This window comes from Pteronotus mesoamericanus, unplaced genomic scaffold, assembly GCF_021234165.1.
Source record: "Pteronotus mesoamericanus isolate MK-2021 breed Mesoamerican mustached bat unplaced genomic scaffold, CSHL_Meso_final contig_116, whole genome shotgun sequence".
NCBI classification, from domain to species: domain Eukaryota; kingdom Metazoa; phylum Chordata; class Mammalia; order Chiroptera; family Mormoopidae; genus Pteronotus; species Pteronotus mesoamericanus.
Window position 1 is genome coordinate 15,395,850 of NW_026555027.1, and position 23,846 is coordinate 15,419,695.

Below are 23,846 nucleotides of genomic sequence, written 5' to 3' on the forward strand. Positions count from 1 at the left end.
ACACCGACTTACCTGGGTCCGGGAGGAGACTAGTAAACAAGAGAGACAACTAAACATGACAGCACAGTAAACATACGAGTGCCCACGGGCATAGGGTTAGGGTCTGTGAATAATATAAAATACAAATTTCCTTCCCAGCACGAGCTGGCTAGAGCTTCTGAGGGAAAACCAAAGCATACTTTAAATAACTTACTTTTAGGCCTGATTTCCCTGGGAACCGCCCGATCTGGTTTAGGACTGACGTGGGCATGGTTTTGAGCCTGAGCCAGGCCGGGGGAGGGAGCCGCCGAGCGACAAGGAGAACGAGGACCCCGGCCGCGCCCAAGCTGAGCCGAGAGCTGCGGGCCTTTTTGTCCTTTCTCCGTGTCCCCCGTGCCCGATGTCTGTCTTAGGTTGTTTTTCTCATGAGAAAAACTTACCCGTCCTCAACAAGCGACCGTCACAGGGCCAAGCAGGGTGATGTGAGGGGGGCAGCGGCTCTGCCCCGGCCAGGGGGACAGGTTTCATCTCCTCAGCGGCTTGTTTTTCCAAGGCCTCCCTGATTATTTCCAGCCTTGGGGCCCTCCCGCCTGTCGCGCAGGGGGCGAGCTGGGGGGGGGGGCGGTGCGGCTACAGTTCCTGAAACCAGACAGGGGGTTGCCAAACAACAATATATAGTTAATATTTATATCACCTAAGAACCAGACAGTGTTCTTGTTCTCAGCACTGTTTTGTATGAACTCATTTACCTTAGCTAAATCTCTGTGCAGTTGACATTATTATTATCCTCATTTTTCCTAAACTAGAACTAAAATATAATAAATAAAGTTACTTTCTTAATCTTATAGCTTATGATTCAAATTTTCAGCTAGAGGTCTCATTTTGGGCCAAAGATTTAACCCTACTCGTTCATCATCATCTTAGTAGTAGCAGCATTGTACTTTTTCAAAAGCCAAATGATAACAATAATTAAAATAACTAACATTAAGAAATTACAGTATTATGATCTCTATGATAAATAAATTCTGTTTATATTTTAATTTATTTACAAGAACACTCCAAAAACTATGTGTTATAGTAAAAGAGAAAGTAATGACCCTTTGGTGTCTTAATAATTTCCATTACTTTTCTCAAAGATTTCAAATTTACATGGTTATAGGAAAACAAACAAGTTGATATTTTTTCTTTATTAAATATACTGATGTTTCATTTTAAATCGCATAGCCACTAAGACTAATGTCTCATTTTAGCTCATACCTATACCAATAGCTCCTTCATAGTAGCCTAGAAAACCTTCAACTCCAGTAGAATATTTTCTTTACCTTCTTCCTACATTTTTTAAAGCAAATATTATTTGCTAATGAAAAGCCCATTTTAGAGCTAATAGTTAGTTCTGCCATAAATTTGTAATCACAAGATTCAACTCAATATCTGACACTTTTTATATTATATTGTATGTGAAATAGTGTATCATTTGAAAATTGTTTTTTAGTTAGGATGCCAGGTAACTTCTAGAGTTGTGTGCTAACCTTGAATTGTATGTATCTATTTACTTTATATTAGTTAAAACTAAATAATTTAACAATTCATTTTCTTTATTGCATTTGCCATATTGCAAGTGTACAATTGCCTCATGTAACGAGTGGCTATAATATGAAAAAATGAAGATTAAAGAACATTTCTATCACCACAGAAAGTTTTACTGGATGACATTGCTCTAGGATAAACATGAGGAAATTATAGTTAAGAACAAAGAAAAGATGATTTTAAAAGGAACACTTAGAAATTCTCAATTAAACCAAGAAACGCCAAGAAAATTAAAGGAATAAGATTATCATCAATTGGTTATATACGGAAATGAAGTAAAAAAGGAATGTGAAGGAATTTCTATAACTTAATTTAGGTGTGTGTTAGATCAGTAATTATACAAATTAATATGTTATTTATATTCATGATAATCACCAAAAGTCAATGTCCATTTAAGTTCTGTGCATTTCACTGTACTTTATAGTAATATAGTTTTAAAATGAAAGTGTTTTCATCATTCTATACAGTTATTGCTCTGTTTTCTGGGCTTCCCTTCGTCAATCTCCAAAAAGAATCATCTAAAAAATGTTATATTCACCATCTGTCATAACAGGAAAAATACAGTGAGCTGTCAAAATGGCCAATAATCTCATATTACCAAGTCCGCATCTCACGTAACCCTTCATAAGTTATTCTTCGTGGTTGACCTATCTGACCTCCTGACACACTTTTACTTTAGCTTGCTTGATACTACACATCCTTCCACCCCCACAACCCTCCACCCCTCTTCCTTTTCTGCTTATTTTTTTGTTTTTCCTTGCCTCTACCTACGTTTTCCAAAATTTGTCCTTATTGTCAATACTGTGCTTCCTTTAATTTCTATATTCTATTTAGATTACTTCTTCTATTTTATGGCTTCAGAATAATTTCTATAAACATGGTTATTGACTTGCATTTCCAGTATAAATATTTAGAGCCATTGATCTTACTAATTGGCATCTTTGGATGTCAGACTGATATCTCAATATTTTAACATATATAAAAATGAACATTTGAGTTTCCCTTGAATGAATCCTCTCCCAAACTATATTATTCCTTTAAATATACCATATACACAGTTACTCAAGTGAGATAATCAGAAACTATCCTTGATTTCTCCATTTGTTTCATCCATGTTCAATATATCCAATAGTATTAGTCATAGATACTAGATAGATAGATAGTTAATATAAAGAAGAAGATGTGTATGTATATTTATAACTATAAAATAATACATATAACTCATGCCAGGTATTATTTATAGATGGTAAAGATATATTCTAGTAAAAAACATAAAAATATCATTTTAAATATATTACATATTTACTTACAGGTAATTAAATGTGATATATGCTAATATTAATGTAATTGTAAGGTACGATCAAGCACTAACCATAATCAACAAAAAGCCAAAATTTAGTCACTGACTATATTTTGAGAATAAAAATAAAAAAAATAGGGCATACTTTTAATGTGGTCGCATAAATATACAGATATTTCCATATCTTCATATTCTCAGCACAGAACTATTTGTATAGACTCATCTATTCTGGATTAATGGAGTGATCACCCTCTGTTTTCTTAACAAATGCAATATGCCAAGCAGTCTAGCATACTTGTAGCTCTTGATAACTATAAGCCATTTCAAATGAAAGTAAAATTTTAAAATATTGTGGTGATATGTGAAGCTAGATCATTTCTGCTCAATAATGCAGAAAATAATGTCTATCACCAGCATAAATTATTGACTAACACCTGAAGCACATTTATTCACCCTCCAATTTATCAGTACAGTTTGCATTTTATGCCATGGTTAAATAGCATTAAGAAAATTACTAGTCTCAAAAACATAAAAATAGATTTAATTTACACCTGCATTAAATGCCTTGTATGTTTGCTTTTGTTTAGTGTGGTCGAGAACATAGTGCTATGCAATTTTCTGCAGCACAAAACTTTTTGGACTCAAATTATGTTAGGGAAGAAAATAAGCTTTTTCCAAAATTTAATTAAAAGTTTATAAAAAGGAGAAGAAACTAAGACATGTTTTGTTTGATATATATTTTGGACTCATTTGTAATAAAAAAAAGTTATTATTTCTTATATGAATAGCAAGAAAAATAGTAATGAAATCAAAATGTATTGAAATTGCAAAACTCATAAATAAAATAAAGTCAGACGATGCAATTAAGAAAAGTGAGAGCTCTTTTATATCTGTGAAAAATAATTTTGCAGGTAAAAACATTACCAATTTCTAGTTTTAGTTTTCAACTGTACTCTCATTAATTCATGGAAACATTTAACACGTTTAACTACTCATACTAATACTTTCACACTCATACTTTTTCTTTAGGTTTTATTTATTTATTTTTAGAAAGAGGAGAAGGGAGGGAGAGAAATATCTATGTGTGGTTTCTTCTCGCCCACCTTCTACTGGGGACCTGGCCTGCAACCCAGGCATGTGTCCTGACTTAGAATCAAACCAGCAACCCTTTGGTTCATAGGCTGGCACTCAATCCACTAAGTCACACCAGCCAGGGCTCATACTCATACTTTCATGTTTTCATGAAATAAACACTTTATAATAATCACTTTATTTTAATATTTCCTTTGTGAATTGTGATATTACCTGAAAATATTTCCCCTTGTTTCTCCATCATAGAATCACTTATAAGAGATAAGAGCATACAAACTAATTACTTTGTTGTTATAAAACATTATGGTATCTAGCAAACAGTTGTAAAAAATACAATAAATTTAAATGATTTTCAGTCATAAAAAATTAATAAGACAATTCCCCCATTAGGGAAATTAAATTGACTTGAGCAAAGTTTATGTTTTCTTGATTTTAATTATTTTATATTTTATAATAAATTTTATAAGTTTATAAGGTGGAAAAACTAACTTCAAACAATGTTTTTGTTTGAAAAAAATACACATAAGACTGATTTTAGATAGATAAATAGATAGATAGATAGATAATCAATTTGGTCACTCTCTTACACCATCTCTATTCTGAACTCTTTGGAATAAGATAAAAACTGGCCAAATTATCATGATTTGTTTCCTGACACTGTCTAGGGAAACAGGGGTGATTTACAAGATCAATAAGTTCAGGAGATCAAATGTACAAGGTGATTAATAATACTCTATTATACACTTAAAAGTGGCCGAGAGTAAATCTTAAATATTCTAACCACAAAAAGAAATGGTAATTATGTGACATGATGTAGGTGGTAGCTAACACTATGGTGGCAATTATTTTGCAATATAAAAATATATCAAAGTAAGGCCTTGTGCACCTTAAAATTACAGTGTTGTATGTCAATTATACATCAATAAAAGTGAGAAAAAAATTATACAGCAAAAATGAATGAATGAATGAGTGATGCATTTCCAAAGCTGCTTGTGGCTGTCAGGTTTCTCATTCCAGTCTGGCACTGGCGTTCTATCTTCAATGCTTAAGGAGTAAACTGTTCAATTATATGCAATAAACACATAGAGCAAATGAAGTAGAATATATTATGTGAACATTTCAAAGTCACAAAACTGGTAAATGGCAGCAATTTTTAAAATAAAAGCATGACTGACTTAAACCTTTTGCCCTTTAAACATTATGGTGTATTGTCTCCATATTTCATTGAAATTCATTTTAATACATTTTTATCTAATAATCGTACCTGAAAGTAATTTATTAAAGTCAAAACAGGAGGGACTTTACTAATAGTTTTTAGACTTAAAATGAGATAGTAGAAAGACCATAAATGAGGCTTATGAATGTGTAAGCTTTTCAATTATTTGTAATAATTATGGAAGATTAAATGGATAATCTATTATTTTCTTATATTCATTTTACTGCTATGATATTGTCATGAAAACAGTATCTTCTGACCTTTATTTCTTACTGCTTTGAAAACTCCTCTTTTCAAAGTCCTGAAATATTTCATCAGATTACTTATGAAGAATTCTGAGAAAAAGTTTTCTGCTTGTGAAATTTACTTATGAATGTACTGAAAGAAGCATTGCAAATTAGCCTATTTGAAAGCCCTAGTGAGCTCAGCCATCAGTATGTCCAAGTACAAACTGATTATGTTAACACAGGGAGACAATGCTTAGAATAAGGAGAATCTTTCTGCAGCTGGGTGGATCAGAAACTTAAGAGAGAAGCGATGGAGGAAGCCCAGAACTCGAGGAAGCAGCTCAAAGTGCTAAACTTTGAGTTTGGTCTTATATTAACATCCATTCTTCATTGGTCCGTTTACCCAGTCTGACCAATTGGGGAAGAGTTGGGCTGGAATGGGTTCATGGGCAAAGTGTCACGATGGAGCCCTGACCTGTCTCTGCAGGGAAAAATATATCTTTGAATCATAGTGAAGAACAATGGGCACTCCAGAAAAGAAGCTACAGAGTGACTCTGTCACACATAGTGGAATCTCAACTTTACTACCAGAAAACATGCAATGACCAGAGGTGTATATTGTACAATGTGCCTGTGAATTAATTGTCACAGTCTGGAAGTTTATAGGATGCCCTGGAGAGACTCCTTCCCCTTTGGAATGAAAGAATTGCTCCAGAACTATTAAGTGGCAAAATCATTTTGATATCTACTCATGAAAAGAAACTTAAGCAGGCTGACATAATATACTTGAAGATAATGACAGAGCAAAAGAGACTGTGTTTTCAAATTTAATACATGTAACTTTCTTATGCTATTATCTTAATGAGTATTACACGAAAGTTGAAACCTGGCTCGGGCAATCTATATTTGCAGTAACTCGAAATGCACCTGTGAAAGATGATTCCAGATCCTCTGAAAACCAGGTTATGGCTGTTGTTGTCACTTTGGCATCTGCTGACCTGGAATCCCATCCCTATGGGAGCTGCAGGTTTCAGTTATTATTATGCAAAATTTGATTCAGAAAGAAAGAGAGTTACATGAAAATATGTTTCATATTATATGTAAAGTTGTAAGTTTATAAATTATACCAACTATTAAAGAAATATAAAATGTATACAACTTTAAGGTTTTGTAAACATCCCTGTGTAGCAACAACCTGAGACACAAAGCTTCATCAGCATTCCTGAATTTTCTATTGACAGCCCCGAAATGTTAATTTCTTCAGCTCGCCAGCCACTTTGAATCAGTCTCTAAGGTGCTGTGATATTAAGGAAAGTTTTGAATGGTGGTGAATGTTAATATTTTAATATCCCCCCCAAAAAAATTAGTGACAGAGTAAAGAGATCGCAGGTGGCCTCCGAGTCTTCTGGTCTTCCATGTTCATCTCCGCTGCTCCTATTGAATCTGAGGATGTGTTTAGATTTTTGTCTGGGAGCAGGGAGAAGAGAATGAGAATGGTTGAAAAAAAGCAACAAAAGGTAACATTTCCCCAGAGGAAAAATATTCCAGTAAAAGGTCTTCTTTTTCTTAAGCTCTATTGCTTATTTTGAAGTCAGCATGAGTCATTGAAGTATTTGTAGTTTGGATATTTATTCAAAATGAAAATAGGAAATGTGGGAGAAGGAAATAGATAAAAAGGTCTAAACAATGAACATGTAAGAGCCTTTTCTTTCTAATTTTGACAAAAATCACATTGAAATTTAACCACTCATAAAACTGAAAATAATGTATTTTACTGTATTTCATCTATCGATATCCAAAGTGCATATATACTTATGTCATTTGCTGCTTACACTGTAATCAGTGGAATGTCTGCACTATATTTACCATGGAGTTTGAAATGAAGAATATTTGCCTCCCCCTCTTCACAAACTGAATCAGAATTTGTTTTTTCAACAAGATCCCATGTGGTTCATATACACATTAAAATTTAAGAAATGCTTTCTGGAGTAACTTCAGTGTTCTGTAATTGCATAAATATAAAATTTAGCTCTAAAATAAACCATATAGTTATTTATACCATTGTTTTAATAACTTGCATGGATTAAGCTATAATTTGCACCTATAAAATCAAACATAAATATAGCAGTTCCACGTTATTAGAGACAAAGTTATTAAATGGTACCTCTATTGATTATAGATATAATTTAAATTACTTAATGATAAAAAACTTAACGTAATCTTTTATAACCAATTATAATATCACTATAAGTCCCTGGCTTTAATTCATTCATATATGTGTGTATGTGTGTGTGTGTGTGTGCAATCAATAAAAATAATTAATATAATATAAAACAAAGATATTAAGGCTAGTATATAATTAAATAATTGATAATAGATAAAATGAACATATTTGTTCATGCAAGAAGTAAAACATATCTGGTTATTGCTTTAAGAGTTTTTCTCTTTTTTCCATCAAGTTATTCTGACTCATATGTCCTTGATGTCTTTACTCACGTGGACCACAAGAATAGGTCAAACTCTGGCAATGTGAATGATTTATAGTTTTCATCCTAAAATTAAGTGATTGCATTGTCACAATAAACCATTCTCAGACTATTCTTCTCATTGAATGCCATATACCAATTGTTTATTTTACAACAAAAGCCATTTAAAGTTTTGACTCAACTAATAACAGTTCTCTGAAATAATGAATCTATGAAGAACTATCTTCAGTTTTTATAGTGGAAACTATTAAGATTTAAGGGAAGGCTTTTATTTCAAAGCACATTTTCTATTATAGATACTATATAGCTATTATTATTCTAGTGACTGCAATGCATATGGGCAAAATATTAGTTCCATTTTCTCATCCTTTACTCTCAATGGAAAATGATAAGTCCTCACAGATGATCTATTACAGTAGATCAATGATCCTTTGTCACCCCTCCCCAGGATTCCATTTATCAAGTATATATTCTCCTTAACTGAACATCCTTAGATAAATAAGGGTTGCTTTGACATTATGGGAGGAAAAAAAGAAAAAAAAACAATTAAGTTCAAAAACACAAATTTCATTACTTTTCTGTAATAATTTTCCAGGAAATAGACTTTAGAAAATATACAACTCCCTATTATGTTAAGAAAGGTCATTTGTAATTTTTTTCTTTTTTATTATTAATTAAATTTATCACGATGACATTGGTTAATAAAATTATATAGGTTTCAGGTGTACAATTCTATGATATATCATCTGCATATGATTGCATTGTGTGCCCACCACCTAAAATCAGACAATGTTGTGGTTACCAGAGGGAAGAGGGATGGGGCAAATGGCAAATGGGGTCAAATATATGGTGACAAAAGGTCTTCTTTAAAACAATGAAACAATCATTGTCATCCATCAAAGATGCTCTCTTTCTTTACTTTGATTTTTTTATCAATTTCAATCATACTATTAGCAATAAACTTAAGCCACAGTTCAGGAATTTCAATATTTTTAAGAGGTCTCAAATTAGTTCTCGAAAACTCTTTTCATTTCTTTCTGAATTAACAGGTTTTCAAAACAAAATGAACAATTATAACAAACAACACTTAAGTTTCATTAATTTAGCAAAAGCAAATTAACACATGGAGATAATTTGGACGGGGGTGGAAATACCTGGAAATTGTGGCCTTCTCCACTGAGGGGCACTGAGAATGAGTTTGGCCTTTAAGGCTGCAACCCATAGTTGCCGTCTGCAGAACATGCCAAGGTAAAGAATCCCCCTCCTCTCCTTATCACCAGATCTGCCCCTTTTTGTCACCATGACTGAAGTATCCCTTCTATTATTTGAGTGCAAACTCTTCTGACCTGCCACGGGCAACATCCACTGATTGCTTCTCAAAGACCATCTTTCATCGCCAGCGTCTCTCTTGACCTTTCAACATCAGAGAAACTTGTACCAAATTCCCTCTAGCTCCTGTCTCTATTTCTTTCCCTCTTTTCAAAGCAAAACTTCAGGCAGGGGTCTGTAATCAATGTTTATGGGTCCCTTTTTTTATATCGTCCAGCCAGAATATATCAGCCTTCCCTCATTATCCCAACAAAGGTCCTGGTCATTGTCACCAATGACCTTCATTCAGCAATGGCCACTTCTCTGTGTTCTTTGTGACCTAAGAGTAGCATGGTATGCTCCTCTTTTTTTCTATTAATGTTCTTCTCTTGGATACAATATCTTGATAACAATTTTTTCCCATATTACTAGCCACATACTCTAAATCATCTTTACTACCTTCTACTCCATTACAAAATCCCAGTTGTGGTACCTAAAAGTTTAGTCCTCAGCCTCAATATTTCCACATTTCCTCCTGTTTAATCATATGTAGACATGGTTTTGCCCACAATCTGTACGTCAATGTGTCCCAAATGCATATCTCCGGCTCTCACTGAACATCAAGTTTATATTCCTTTACTCAGTATCTCAGCCATATTCCACACGGCTTCACATAAACATGCCCGCATTAAAATTTTGACCCTCAATAAACTTTTGCACCTTCCAAAATTATGTATTTCACAATTTGGCATACTTTTCCGCAGTTGTTAATCCTCAGAGCTGGGAGTTAGCATATATTGCTCTTTCTTTCTCATGCCCTGCTTCTAATCCATCAGAAACACCTACACCTCCCTCCAACAAAATATATCTTCACAACATGCACTTTTTCCCTCTCCCCTTACATTTACTCTAGAAACTGTTATTATTAAAAACATAGAGGCTAACTGGTAGCTTGCTAGCCATCCTTCCGATGTTCACATTATTCACATCAAAATTATAAGAATGTTTAAAACTCTAAGATACATTGTTTTGTTTTGTTTTTTTTAACAAGTCAAAACTATCTGTTACCATGAACTCAAATCCACCAATCATAAAATACAAACTATTTTAGTCTATCAGGCCCATTGCCGCATAGCTCAAGACTTCATCTCAGAATGTCTCTCTGAACTTCCTCTTCATTCCACTAAACCACTCAGCTACATCGCTTTTTTTCCTGATTCTCAATTGTAGTGAATTTTTTTTATCTCTTTAGCACCTTCATCTTGTTTTCTGCATTCCACCTCCCCAAAATTATACAGTTTAAATAGCTAGTTCCTTCTAACAATTGCTTAAAAACCACTTTCTCCATTTGACCTTCCCTGGCCATTTCCTGTAGGGTAATGATTAGTTCTGTCTGCATCTATTATTTGATTCCATGTATCATAGCAATTATATTAACTGGTGCAATTATAATTGTAACTCAATTGTTTAATTTGCACATTGTCTCTGTTAATAAATAATAATATCCAAGGGTAATTTTTTGTTTATTTTGTACATGGTTATATTCTGAATACTTTAAAAAGACCCAACGCACAGTTAAGGAAGTATAGATATTAACAGCATCATTGGACAGGATATACTTGGTATGCAAGTCACATATGCTACTATTCTTACCAGGTACATATTTTGGGGAGCGCTGGGCTCCTGGATCCGAGGGTCACTATCCGGGGACAGCTGAGGTGGGAGCAAGGGTTCTGATCCCGCAGAGCCCGTCCCAGGGTTGACACGGATGGGGGCAAACAAAATGAGTCATCGCAGAAACTTTCTCTGTTTGCCAGGAAAGGGGAAAGGGCTCTTCTCTCTAGTGGAGAAGCTCCAAGCCCCCATGTCCAAAGGTGTTTATTGAGAACCCTATGTGCAGGTTTTTACAACAAAGCTCATCAATCAATGCCAAAAGGCTATGTTTACAGAAAACAAGTAGAGGTTATAGATAACAATTAAAGGAACACAAGAGATCTGCCTCAGGTTAGGGTCTATGAATAATGTAAAACTCCTTCCCAGTAAGAGCCGGTTATCATCATTTTTGAGGGAAGAACAAACAAGCTTAGAGGAACTTGTTTCTAGGCCTGATTGTCCCTGGGAGCCACCTGATCCAGTTTAGGGCCCTACCTGCCTTTAGTATTGTTTCAAGCCTGAGCCAGGCGGGCAGGGCAGAGCCACCAAGAAATAAGGAGACTTCTTTCAGACAGAATGAGGACTCTGGCCATGTCCAAGCCGAGCCAAGGGGTGTGGGCTTTTTTGACCTTTCTCTGTGCCCCCCAAGTCCTTGTCTCACTGTCCATACAAGCAATGTCTGCCTTAGGTCGTCTCTCTTTCCGTCATCAAAAACGGACCATCACAGAGCCAAGCAGGGTGATATGAGGGGGGCAGGGGCTGCACCCCTGCCAGGGGGACAGGTTTTGTCTCCTCAGGGGCCTGTTTTCCCAAAGTCTCCTTGATTATTTCCAGCCGTAGGGCCCTCTTGCCTGTTGGCGGGCTACAGTCCCTGAAACCAGGCAGGCATTTCCCAAACAGTACACGTTGAGCCCACAGTTGGAGGATTTAAGTTTATCCACCAATGAGCAGCTATCCATCTCAGAAGTAACCGTAATCAATTAAACCACTCTCTAATTGCTATAAAGGTTCTTCATAGCATCCATATTCCCATACTCAAGTGATATTAGAAATCTTTTTTTCTGATAGAAATAAAGTTATGTTTAAGTTCTACTGTCTTGAGAGTGAGGAATTCAATCTCAATCTTTCCTATTTTGAGTTCTTTCCTAGAGATGTAGGAAAAAGAAATAGCAAGAATATTTGAGAGTTGTCTGGAACTTCACAATGGTCAATTTTGTTCCTGCTTCAGTACAGTTTTGGGACACATATTTAGCATGGAGAGCTTTGGTAAGTAAAGGGACAGTCTATTACAGGAGTCCTCTCAAAAGTTCCAGGTTCAGAAACAAACCTAGGTGGTGGAAAATTGTCCCAGTTTGTAGAATTTCAATTTTCAATTATGAAACACAAAAATTGTTAGTAACTCCTAAACTGAAGTTTGAGCACCCAAACACCTAAGCTCAGCCACATTTTTTGTAATGGAGAAGGAAAGAATACCTCATTATTTCATGTTCTTACAAGAGAAAGAAACAAATACTGAAATCTATGTAAATTACCTTGTTAAAATTATGTATTTTAAATGTTTGGATACATCATCCAATCCAATTTGGGTTAAAAAGCATACAATTTTTAGTTTTGTCTATTCATAATAATCTCATCACTTCTCATTCCTCATTATCAAAATATTAATGTCATAGTACTTTGACATATATGCTTACCAGTTTTATTTTTACAATTAATGAATTAGTGCATCATGATTAAGTGTTGAAAACTGTGAGCTTGAGCTTTGTCTCCAAGTGTTCATTTATTGTGTGTAAACATAAATTGTAAAAAAAACCAGGCTGTATTGAGGCTGCTTCCACATCTTTCAAAGGGGCCAATGAACTGTGAAAAGCAATTAACTAATGAATAAACATCATCTAAGATATTGGGGACCATTTATGGTTATCACTCACCCTAAAAACTATATTCTCTTCTAGTCAAAAGCCAAGAAGGCTCAGTAATGATATCAAGTTACCAGGAAAAACTTTTGCATAAGGAAAAAAAAAAAGATGATTCTCTCAAAGCAGGTGAAGCAGACATCTGGAAAAACATACACGGATGTAGGGAGCCTGTGTGCCTAGAACCAGACTTGGTCCACAGCAGACATATAGATAACATTTGTTCAGTAAATGAGCATGTGTCAGCAAATTACTATATGAATATGAACTCTCATCATCAGCATGTATAGATATTTGTACAGTAGGAAAAACTGAGCAGAAAATGTACAAATGAATAGCATAAGATCATTTTAGGGGTACATGAACAATAAGGCAAACACACTTTGCCTTAGTGTCAAGTAGTATGGAGATTCACTCAGTATCCTTGTCCTCTGTAAGACTGCCCTGTTTAGCAAGCATCATAAACTGCTTATTTGTCTTATTTGTTTCTACTTGTTTTCATCTACTAAAATTTTATCTTTTAGTAGATTATCCTACATGCAATAAGCCTAAAAATCTCAGAAAAACAAGTATTTTAAATACCCTTAAAATTGGACATACAATACAATAAGCTCCCTAAACGATTATTATCTGTCAACTTTTTAAAAAGATTTTATTTATTTATTTTTAGAGGGAGGGGAAGGGAAGGAAAAAGAGAGGGAAAGAAACATCGATGCATAGTTGCCCCTTGCATGCCCTTTTATGGGGGCCTGGCCTGCAGTCCAGGAACGTGCCCTGGCTAGGAATCAAACCAGTGACCCTTTGGTTCATAGGCCTGCGCTTGATCCAGACAAGAGACATAGGCTCTTGTCAACTTCTAATATTTACAGTATCCTGTGGACTTATGGAACTATATAATTTTGAAAATATCTAAATAAAATGTCTCATCCTTCAAGAATAAGTTTCAATGGCTTTTCCTTAGTAATTATACAAAGTACTGATGGTTGTATTAATCACTTGAAGGGAACATCAACATAATCAATTAAATGAAATGGTTATGGTATGAATACAAAGCTTTTAGAGAAAGTGAAACAAATTCTGTACTTTAAACTATGTGCAAAGCCAAAGTTAATGTAGACTTTTTATTATTTTTTAGTAATTTCCTTTCCATCTACTCAAAGAGGCATGCATTATTTGTTATCTTAATGGCATCTTTGCAACACTGAGAATCACTGTCTATCCTTATTAAATCTATTTTCACTTAGCATTTTATCTAACTCTTAGAGAAATTGATGGGTATGATTAACAGCTTAATAACAGCATTGTGTGGAGATATTAGATATACTAAAGAGAGGTCAAGCCTCTTTAGTAAGCAATAGAAACAGAGAGAAAAACCATCAAAATTCATGCTGAAGGAAGACTGAGAAAACAAGATCTGGTTTATTAAATGCTAAAATGACAGAGATGAGTTACTAAAAAAAAGCTCATATTTATATACATACACTACTGATTCATATCATTTTTATTCTTAATAAAATATTTAAATTATACACTCAAATAAATTTTAGAACATTTTTGGATTTATAAAGTGATAACAAAAGTAGTAGGGAGAGTTCCTGTACACCCATACCCAGTTTCCTCTATTATTATCTTGTATTAGTATGGCATATTTGTCAAAATTAATAAGCCAATATCAATATATCATTTTTGATTAAGGACAATATTTTATTTATATATTTTAATTTTTCCTTAATATCCTTTATTCTCATTCCAGAATCCCATTCGTTATGCCATAACACATTTAGTTGTGAACAGGTTCCCTTGGGCTTCCTTGCTGTGACAGTTTCTCAGATACTCATCATTGGTTTGTTTTTTTTTTGACATTGACAGTTTTGAGGAGTACTGCTGAAGTATTTTGCAGACTGCCTCTCATTTGGGCTTTTTCTGATTAGATTGCAGTAATGATTTTAGGGGGAAGGAAAAGCACAGAGCTAAAGTGTAATTCTTATCACATCATATTGAGTACATATCATAAACATTACTTTCACTTCTGATGTTGACTTTGATCACCTGGCTTGTGGTAGTGTTTGCCAGATTTCCCCGCGATTAAGTTATTCAATCCTCTTTCCATACAATACTCTTTGTATAAAGGTCACAATGTACAGCCTACCTGGATAAAGACATTCAATATTTGGAATTTTCCTGCACAGAAGATTTATCTAATCTCTTTCATTTGTTTATTTGCTTTTGATATATTTATATTACTATGGACTAATGCTAAATCATTTTAAATCCCTAATGTGATCATTTCCATGTCCTTGTCATGTATGGTTTTGATGTTTGCCCTGTCTCTCCTTTTTTCTTTTTTCTTGATAGCTGGATATGCTGTACTAGTTGAAAGTGAGCCAGGATGGTAAAAAGCAAGGAAAACTCCTTGGCAAGTGGAATAGAGAAACTGAGACAGAGAGCTGAACAAACTGGCCAAGAGATTCACAGCCAGATACAAAACATCACCTCCCTGGAGAGGACATCTTGGTTTCCGTTGTGTTTCTTTCAGTCCATGCCCAGAGAAGCATAAAAACCAGACGGGCGATGCCAGGACCAGCCACAACGACCAACAACCCCTTGCCCTGTCACTGGCCATTCAGTGGAGACCACGGCCCTTGAAAGAGCACACCTGCTGAAACCCACTTCTGAAACCTCTCCTGAGATTCGTGCCTGCAAGAGAGAGAAAAGCCTCAAGACAAAGGACCCAGCGCTCTCACCCTCTTCCTCTGGGGAACGGCCTGCGCCATTTCGCCATTTCCTTCTCTCTCTTCTGTCCTCTCTTCTTCGCCCACAGGCATACATCGCCTAAACTCTAAGGGTTCCCACAAGACTTGCAACCAGGGGAGAAACAGGCAATGGCAGTCTGTCCCAGGCTAACCCCCTGAACCTCTTCCCAAGCCCCTCTTTTGTCTGATGTCCCAGTGAGCTAGGGCAGCCCAGCCTAAACTCTCCTGTTGCTTCTTCTAGCTAAGACTGTCCTTGTTTCACTGTTTCCAGCTCTAATAAACATCCTTTAAAAATCACCTGAACTCATGCTGTGAAATCTTTCCTACACGAAGTCAAGAACCCACTCATACTGCAGGTCCTAGGCAGACTCACTCGGGGCCAGGTCCCCTGACCAGTAACAGAAGAACTGCTGTTAGTTGATCTTGGTAATGTTAATTCTGAGGTGTGCAGGAAGGGGGAGCATTCTATAGTCCTGTGACAAGTCTCAGCCTTAGTGAGCCTGCCTCTGTGGTCTGTCAACTTCACGTGTTCCCTCCCCCGCCTTAGGAAAGAGAAGGTAAGACAGAATGGCTAGAATGGGCTGAAGTGAGGGGTTTCTTTCCGAACCCAGGAGGTCAGGCTCTGGCTAACTAGATTTCACTGAGAGCAGGACTTCTTAAGAACTGAGCACTCTGGGCTATTTGCAAAATGGTTTCTTTTCTCCTCTCCTACAGGAAAATAAGGGGTTTTTTCCTTAACATGTATTATGGGTACCTGGTTGAGATCCTGGGGGAACCTCTTACAATTTTATGGGGCAAGTTCCATAACTGAGTTCTCCTGGAATTTTTGACTCCGAGAGTTGCCTGCACCAAGCCTCCAGAGATTCATCAATTCCAGTTCTGTTTTTTTTCTCCTCCAGCACTGGTTCTGCGGGCAGTTTTTGCTGTGAGTCTCTCCTCGTAAGCCATGATTCCCTGTATTGCCCTGTTTGTCTTTCTGATTGTGGAAGCAGAGGTTTGTCCTGTATCCTCCCATCTCTTACTGATCCAAGAACAGTTTTGCTTTTGAAATCTGTTCTGTTTGTTTTTTTTTTCCTTGTTGTTAAGACGGTATGGTGACTTCCAAGCTCCTTATACACGGAGCTAAAAATGAAAGTCCTCTAAATTATACATTTAGTTTGTTAACCTAAAAATAAAAAGCCAAAGTGAGAGAGCAAACAGCACTTATTTAACATCAAAAAGAATTGCAATTCTAGGAAGCACTGATATAGGCAAAAACCCAAATAGTGTTCCAATTAGGAGGTGAAGGCAAGAGGTATTTATGAGAAAGGGAAGTCAAATAATTACATGAATACAAGGAAGGAATTTTTAGTGCTAATAATAAGCCAAGGAAGGTATTTCTATAGGTGAAAATAAGCTAAGTTATCTTTACATGTTGGTGATTAATTCTAAAGAATGTTTTTTAAATTTGCACTCCTATGCTCAGGATGTCTGCTTTATTGTTAGCTTTGTAAACAATTGTTCAAAATAAAAATTGTTTTGGCCCAGTTCAAAGGCTGCATTTTCCAGTTCAAACACTCCAAAGTTTTGAGGACTAAGACCAAAGCAATTCCTCCAAGATGGAGGCTCCTACTCCACTTTGAAATGGCTTCATTTATATTATTTTTCACAGTTTATAATCCAATAAACTGTATAGTGAAGCAACCTATGGTAACTTATATGGAGCTGCCTATGTCTACATGGAGGTAAAATTAGTACAATATGAGTTGATGTCTCAAACTTTAATGCATTGAGACATGGATTATTTTAGCCTCTTATTCTTGTTTTCTGTAAACTCCTACTCCACCAAAGAGAATTCTGGCATCCACACTCCACAGCAATTTACTTGTTAAACTTTCATATGAGAGTTTCATATAAACTTTCAGAGAGAGAGAGAGAGAGACATTAGATTTAGAACAGTTACCCTATATTTATATTAGATACCTACAGGAGACAACACTATTTAGTGCTTATGAGCAGTTCCATCGCCTTTAGTCTTACAGATTCAATTCATTTCCAAAATTGGTTATATTATCACTTTATTGCCCTGCTGAAGCTGTTTTATTCATTTGAACTTTTAGATAATTTTGTCATATTCTTCATTCTGTCTTGATATCCCTGACCTCCAAACTTTTTAAAAAGATTTACATTCATTAAGGCTCTTCTTTGGACTGGAGCTTCTTTAGGTTTTCACAAACATTTACTGTGTTGAATTCTTGGCTGTCATATCATAACAATATTTTTATCATTAAGTAATATACTATTTTATGAATGCACTGCAGTTTGTTATTTATTAACATATTGAGGGATATTTTGGTTGCTTCTGGCTTTTAGTTATCATGAATAAGCTGCTATAAATATCAGTGTGCAGGTGTTTGTGGACATAAGTATTCAACTCACTTGGGTAAATACCTCTAAGCCTGATTGCTGGATTGTATAGTAAAACTGTATTTAGTCTTGTAAGTAACTGCCTAAATGTGTTCTAATGTGGCTTTGCCATTTTGTGTTCTCTGCAGTAATGAATGCGAGTTTCTGTTACCCTGTGCCATTTTCAGGACTTTAATCAGGCTTTGGATATTCGTTATTTTAATAGGTATGTAAAAGTATCACAGTATGGTTTAAATTTTCATATTTTCTAACAATAAATATTGAGCATATTTTCATATCTTTCTTTGTGACCAGTATATTTTCTTCGATGGTGTTTTTTTCAGACCTTTTACCATTTTTTAATGTTGAGTTCAACTATTACATTTAGAATATGAAGTTTGTGTTCAGGTATGCATTTGCAAATACTGTTTCTCAGTCTGTTCTCTCTTTTCATCTTCTTAATAGTGTTTTTTGCTGAACCATTTTAACTTCTACTAAAGATGAACATCAGTGTTTCTTCTTTGATGAATTATGCTATTGGTGTTGTATTTAAAAGTTCATTATCAAACTAAAGGTCATATATATTATCTTTATGTTTACTAAAGAAATTTTATAATTTTATACTTAAATCTATGAGCCATTTGAATTAATTTCTGTAAAACTTGTAAGGTCTATATCTAAGTTCTCATTTTTAAAAATATTTTATGTGGTTGTCCAACTGTCCCAACACCTTTGATTTAGAAGGATATTATTTGTCATTGACTCACCTTTTTCCTTTAAAAATCAGTTGACTATTATGTGTAGGTCTATTACTGACCTCTCTAAACTATTCAATTGATCTATGTGCCTATTCTTTTGCCAATACAATGTTGTACTGATTACTGTAGCATTAAAATCTCAAAATCAGGTAACATGAGTCCTCCAAATCTGTTTTTGTCCTTTAATATTGTGTGGAATATGCTAGTTTTTAAAAATTTTTCATATAAATTCCGATTCATTTTATCAACATCCACAAAATAGCTAACTGGGATTTTGATTGGGAGTGCCTTTAATCTGTAAACCAAACCAATACAGACAAACATGTTGACAATATTTTTTAAATGGCCAAAAGATCTGAACAGATCTGAATTGTGGAAAAATAAATGAACACAGCAAGGAACATGATATACAATTAATGTAGAAAAGCTAATAGAATTCCTCTATATTAGAAATGAACTTTTGAAATTTGAAATTTATCTCCACCTAAAACAGTGATTTTTAGCTGTCTACTTTCAATTCTACAATTTTTCTACACATATCTGAATACTTATTTGTTGGTACAAATGAGTTTAGGATTGTTATAAATTCTTAGAGAATTAACCTCATTATCATTTTATGTTGTCTTTCTGTACCCCTATTATTTTCCCGTGTTTGGAAATCTCATTTGTTTGAAATTAATATAGTTAACCCAGGTTTTACTGGATCAGTGAAAGATAGAGGATCAGCATACTATGTCTTTTTCCATCCTTTTACTCTTAACCTCTCTGTATCTAAATGTAAGATTTATTTTTATAAATAAGTTAGGTCTCCTTATTTTAAACAGTTTGACAGTCTTTGCCATGTCTTGGGCTATTTAGACCTTTCCTAGTTACATGATTATTTATATATTTAATTAATGTTGACCAATTTGTAACTGTATTCTGTTTATTGACAAAGACATATTATTTTTTGCCTTCTCAGGCTGTAATTTTGTTTTCAGATTTTATTTTGGTTCTTCTATAGTTCAGGAAATATATAAGAGTATGCCCAATTCTTCCACCTCATTCCTTGTTATATTGCTAAAATTCATTGTATTCTCACGTATTCTGTACTCAATTAATACATTTTTAGTGTTAGTTAAAATTATTCTTTAGATAAACTAAAAATAAGGCAAAGTTTTATTTTCCTTTTACTTATTCTTTCCCAGATTTCTTCCTTTATTTAGACATACATTTCTGACTGCTAGCTGTTCTTTCTGTCTAAAAAAAAGCATGGATATGCTTTACAGATTAGGTCTGCTGGCAATTAATTCCATCAGTTTTTGTTTGAGAATGTCTTTATTTTTCTTTCACTTTTGAAGAACAGTATATCTACATATAAAATTCTAGGGTAATATAGTTTCCTTTCAACACTAAAAACACCAACTCTTTCTGCTCTTGCTTGTGTGATTTAAAGCCCATGGCAGTTTTTATCCCTATTCCTGTTTTTGTATAGGTAATTCTATTATTTGGCTTTTATTTTTTATTTATTTTTTTCAATGTTTTTTTCTTTGTTTGGATTATTTGCACTTTGAATATTATATGTTTAGATGGCGGGTTTATTTGTGGAGATGTTAGTTATTTTATACTTTTACTGATTCTGCTTGGTATTATCTGAGTTTCCACAGTGGTCTGGCATCTTTCATTATGTTCTGAAAGTCCTTATCCATTACTACTTTAAATATTCTTTTCTACTTCATTTTGTTTCTACTTCCTTTTCACTATCTGCATGTGCTTTACACATTTGAATTTTTCTATCTTTCTTCAGAGTTCTGTTCTCTTTCTTCTATTTGTTTTCTCTTTGCATTTCAGTTTATGGGGTTTCTATTGGACTATCTTCATGCCCACTAGTTTTTTCTAGGCTGTATCCCATCTACTGATGAGTCCATGAAAAACATTCTTTATAGTTTTTGATATCTATCATTTCTTTTCTACTCTTTCTTAGAATTTCCATCTCTCTATTTATATTACCCATCTGTTATATGCTAATTTTACTCTTACAGCTATTAACATTTTAATTATAGTTATCTTAGATTCCTAGCTTTATAATTCAAATATCTGTATATATCTGAGTCTGTTTTGGTGTTTACTTTGTCTCTTCAGAAAATTTTTTCTTCCCTTTTAGTGAACATTATGTATTTGTGGCTACTGTTATTGGAAACCAGACCTGATTTATCCAGGATTAGAACTAAGGTAAACAGACCTCTACCATGAGGATTTATATCAGTCTGTCTGAGAGCTATGCTCATTTGCTATTTTCCCATTCCTCCATGTCCATGTTTTTGTCTTCACTCTTGAATCGTGATATGTGTTTACCACCTATCAAGTTACATGACTCCCTTGTTTTTATAGCTGAGTAGCATTTCTTTTACCAGAGAGTGATTATTTATTCATCAGTTTGACATTAGTATTGATTACAATTTTTGTTTATAAAAAAGTTAATATAAATGTTTACATATAGGTTATTTTGTGGAAACAAAATATTATGGGTCATATTATAAGTGTATATGCAATTTTAAGAAGCTGCTGAGTTATTTTGGCAAACGATTGTACCATTTTGCATTTCTGCTAACAGTGTAGAAAATCTCTAGTCCATCTACCTATTTTAGCCATTCTATTAAGTATATGAAGATACTTTAATTTGGTTTTCACTTGTACTTTTAATGAATGATCATGATAAACATCTTTATGCATATATTTTAGTCATATTTCTGTGAACTGTCTGGTCAAATATTTTCTCATTATTTTGTTTATAATATTGTTTATATATACATATTTATTTGCTTTTTCAGATATGTATTTTCCAAATATTCTTCTATTGTTTCCTTTTTATTTTTGTTATGAAAAAGAGAATTTTTATGATTTTTGTGAACTGCAACTTATTGAATTTTCTTTTATGATTTATGGATTTTGTGTCTTTTTAAAAACATCTTCCAGATGTTTTCTTGTTTTAGGTATTGCACTTAGATATATGATTCATTTTGATTTTTGCTTTATTCCATGTGAGTCATGGATTGAGATTCTTTTTGTTTCACTTATGAATACAAAATTACTTCAGAACTATTTTTGAAAACACTTTAAAAAATTCACTTTCCATGATCTCTTTTGAAAAATAATTGACTATTGATGATAGGGCTTATTTCTAAGCACAATTTCATGTCTTGAATCCACGTGTTCATGTTTTTGCCATAAGGCGCAATCTTCATACTTGCACTGTATGAGTTCTGCTTTTTAACATTAAAATTGCTTTAGCTATTCTAGTTTCTCTGTTACTCTTTATATTATTAAAGTGTTCTTTATTTTTTCAAAAAAATAAGACTACTGAGATATGTTCTCTAGGGCCTGCTTTTAACCTTTATTTTTACACTAATATGCACATATTTTAAAAATACGGCCCGATTAATGTAAACATGTGTAGACAATGAACTTATCTATCACTACAAGAACTTTTCCTGCAGCTCATAACTCTTCATGATCCATCTCCCCCACCTTCTCACTCCAGGCAACCACTGATCTGCTTTCTGTCACTATAGATTTGATTGTACTTTTAAGAATTGTATGTATATTTAATTGTTCAGTACTTGTCTTTTTTTAGCTTTTTAAATACACAGAATAACAATTTTAAGATTTTTCCTTATATGTATCAATAGTTCACTCTATTTCATTGCTAAGAATTATCCCTTTGTATGGATAAACCATACTTTCATTGTTCCCAGGCTTTTACTTTCACAAAGGAAGCTGCAATGAACCAAGTCTTTGAATGGGAATATGTGTTCTCTTCAGTAAATATGGAGAGTGTAATAACCAAGCAGTCTGGTAGATAAATATTTAAGTTTTTAAGTAACTGTAAAATTGTTATCCAAAGTGTTTATGCAACCATTCCCCACAAAATATAGCATTATAATTGACCCATGCCTTTGCTATTAGTTGGTACAGACAATTATTTTAGAGGATTGTAGTGGCATGCTATAATGATTTTATTTTGTACTATCTTAAAGACTTATTTTACTGAACAGTTTTTACTTGATCTTTGACTATCCATATATCTTTTTGATAAAGTATTTATGCAAACAATTTCTTGCTTTTAAGTGTGGATTTATAATTTTTATTGAGTTTTAAATTTTTGAAAATATATAATTAGTGACAAGACATATTACATATATTTTGCAAATAGTTTCTTCTACTCTGAGAATTCTGTACTCAGTGAAAAATTTTGTTCTTAAATGAAGGAGATATATAACTTTCTTTTATGTAAATAAAACCTAGGATGATTTATTACCAGCAGATATGAAATATTAGAGGAAATTCTTCTGGTTGAAGAAATATGATACTGACATAAACTTATCTATTTTTAAAAATTAAAATGTGAGGAAATAAATGAAATGAATTTAAATATAAATGGATATTATTATTGTTATTAATAGCTCAAGGGTAAGTGGTCATATGTAGAACAAATATTGATTCCTTATGATATTAATATGTAAATATAAAATGCCACAGAAGTTGAAAGAGAAGAATTAAGAGCATATTATTTAAAGATCTCACTACAATTGAAGTCTTGTATAAGAATATTTAAAGGTAGACTTTGATTAACAATGCACATATCTCTCAAATATTTTTACAATATAATTTTTAATGTTTTTTCTAAATCTTCCAGTGGGAGTATTAGCCTGTTAGGACAAATGCATTCTCCCTGGAAGTGGGTGAATTTCACATTTAATTTTGATCTGTAACATAAAAATGATACTGAAATCATACACTTTAAAATTACAAAAATAATTCAATATATATGCCATTCAAATAGTGTTTACCCCAGAAATGGGGTTTTACATGGTAACAAACATTCCCTTTTTGAAAGAGCTAGTTCAACAATATTCTTTATAAAATAAGATTAATTAAAACAAGGAAATCATTCAAAAGCAAGTAGCATACAAGTAAAATGATACAGCTGAAACTATAAGTAGATTTAAATTTTTTCTGAAATAAAGTGTGTAAATATGAATCAAGATTTTTATCAATATTTTACCTGAATGACAAAAAAAATCCTACATGCAGAAAGTTATCCTAAAACAAAGCATAGAAAGTGCAAACCAAATTTACGTAAAATGATCTTTCATTTTTTAACTTCCTAATCTGTTTGAAACTATAGAACCTCTAATCAGTACTCA

The 23,846-nt window shown here is 33.7% G+C and overlaps 1 pseudogene; it reads left to right on the plus strand.

The window, feature by feature from the left end:
- The first annotated feature begins 5,610 nt into the window (after positions 1–5,610).
- Positions 5,611–6,232, plus strand: LOC129073955 (bisphosphoglycerate mutase-like; annotated as a pseudogene).
- Positions 6,233–23,846: the final 17,614 nt, after the last annotated feature.